We start from the raw sequence: 2,438 nt of genomic DNA, 5'->3' as shown, positions 1-2,438 counted from the left end.
CATTGACGCACATAGTGTCACCGCTCCTGAGAATCAACTCAACAGCAACTGTTTTTGTTCATTTATTTTATTATACTTAATAATAGGTAAATATAAATATAGAAAGCAAGCTTAACATTAATATAGTTCTAAAATAAAAACTATGTTAATAAGTGATAATATTTCCTCTGATTTGTGTATTCTCCTAGGTTCTAGGTGTCAAGCTGATCTTACAGTATCATAAGCGGCAGCAAAGTTCTGCTTGACTATTAAGTTCCCATATGACACTCACCCAAACCCAGAAATTGTTGCTACTTTATTTATTAAGAGCAATCAAATGTCCTGGCACTGTCAAGATAACAGAAAACTTCTAAAGCATGGACAGGTCACACGCAGTTGTTGTGGTCACCAATTTTGCAGAGCACAATTTGAACAACAGTAATGAAGAGCTAAAGAACTCTGGTGGTGCATTGGTGAAAGCATTGGGCTGCTCACCAACATGTCAGTGTTTCAAACCCACCAGTCCCTCCCCAGCAGAAAGATGAGGCAGTCAGTTTCCCTAAAGATTTTCAGCCTTAGAAAACCCATGTGGGTCACTTGAGTTGGGATTGACTTGACTTGATGGCAGTGAATTTAGTTTTTGACATTTTTTTAAATGTCACTCATTCTGTTTAATTTGATGCATACAGTGCAAGGAAAATTACAGAAAGAACTGTTAGAGGAAAGAAAAAAAAAAAAAAAAGCCCCAGGTCATTCACTGGGGGGATAACTCTGGTTGAGGGGATGAAATGTGTTAGGAGCAGAAACAGTATTTGGTCTATGAATCCCTTACACATTTCCTGATGTAGCAATGAGAGTACCATGGACTGTGAAAGATCTAAGAACTGTGTCCTGGAAGAAGACAGCCAGAATGTTCCTTGGAATTAAGAATGGCCAGAAGGGACCATTCCCTAGAGAAGTATATCATGCTTGGAAAAGTGGAGGGTCAGTGAAAAGGGCGAGGGCCCTCAGAAGCTGGATTGTGACAGTGGCTGCATCGATGGGCTCAGGTATAGCGCTGATGGTGAGGCTGTCACAGGACCAGGAAATGCTTCACTCTTTTGTACATGGGGTCTCTACGAGTTGGAGATGACTCGACGGCACCTAACAACAACAACAGCAGTGCAAGACAATATAATTTAGAGGGTTAGGAAACAGTGGGATTTGAAACAGTGGATTTTCTCTTTGGGCAATTCTCTAACTGAAAACTCCTCAGAAATATGGCTAATATTTCAAAGAGGATCTTCATGATGTCTTTGTCATGAGAGAGGAGTGGCTTAATAGGAGTGTGTCTTTTCTGTGACAGGTTCCATTATCTGCTTTTTACAATTCTCAGCATTTCCAGAGTTTCTCACTTTAAAAACACATTTGGCATACTCGTGTAGAAATAAAGACATTATTCGATGGGTTACTTTGAAGAATTTCCCGGAATCAAGAATCGGCTAGGACATTAATGTGCTCTGTAATCCATTGTTCCCCTTTCCTGTGTCATTGATGAGTAAGGCAGGAAAAGAAGGACTGAAAGAAGAGAAAAGAACAGACTCAATCATTCCATTCGGGATTCCCTTCTTTTTCTGAGCAGTGTCTGCAGTGGGGAAGAGCCGGAGGGGTCCAAGCAAAACCTTCTTCCAGTGTTCCCTATTCTGAAGTTTCACAGCCTCCTCCTCCTCCTCTACCAAACCATCCACTGTCCCCAAAAATGGGATGGAATTTTTCAGACATCAATGACAAAGGAACCCATAGAATTTTGGGTGAGGGAGTAGATAATTTCAAATAAGTTAAATATTTAAAAATACATGAGCCTTTAAATAAAAATTTTAAATGTATCTTAAAGGTATGACACAAAGTAATATCCTCGAGATGCCGAAATAGCTCAGTTGGGAGAGCTTTAGACTGAAGATCTAAAGGTCCCTGGTTCAATCCCGGGTTTCGGCAGCTTGTGATAGTTTTTCATATTTATTACCTTGAAGGTTGGGCAATCTATTTCCAAAGTGATACCAAAAACCAAACTCGCTGCCGTCAAGTCAAATCCAACACATAGTGACCCCACCTTGGGTTTCCGAGACCGTGTCATTACAGAAGTAGATTGCCCAACTTGCCGTTGGAAGAGTGGCTGGTGGGTTAGCAGTCAAGTGCCTTAGGCACTATGCTGCCAGAGAGCCTTAGAAACCCAGGGAGGGTAACCAAGAGTTGGATGTGACTGTAGGGCAGTGAGGTTTTTTTTTTTTTTTTTTTTTTTTTGTCGTTGTTGTTGTTATGTTGCAGTTGTATTGTATGACTTTGGGGCTGTGCTAGAACTGAGTGTAATACATCCATCCAACAGAGCGCTATGTTAAAAATAAATAAATAAAAGACATGTATTTCTGCACCTGACACAAGCCATGGTATTTTCAATAACCTCATATGCATGTGAGAGTTGG

The 2,438-nt window shown here is 40.5% G+C and overlaps 1 non-coding gene across 1 annotated transcript; it reads left to right on the top strand.

Moving 5' to 3' along the window:
- Positions 1 to 1,880: 1,880 nt before the first annotated feature.
- On the top strand, positions 1,881 to 1,953 carry TRNAF-GAA. The gene has a single exon. It is a non-coding gene; the product is annotated as a tRNA-Phe (tRNA).
- The last annotated feature ends 485 nt before the right edge of the window (positions 1,954 to 2,438 follow it).

This window comes from Orycteropus afer, unplaced genomic scaffold, assembly GCF_000298275.1.
Source record: "Orycteropus afer afer isolate SDZICR_OR568_19922 unplaced genomic scaffold, OryAfe1.0 scaffold01358, whole genome shotgun sequence".
Lineage (NCBI taxonomy): Eukaryota > Metazoa > Chordata > Mammalia > Tubulidentata > Orycteropodidae > Orycteropus > Orycteropus afer.
Note: the sequence above shows the minus strand (reverse complement) of the source record. Positions and strands in the feature narration are given on the sequence as shown.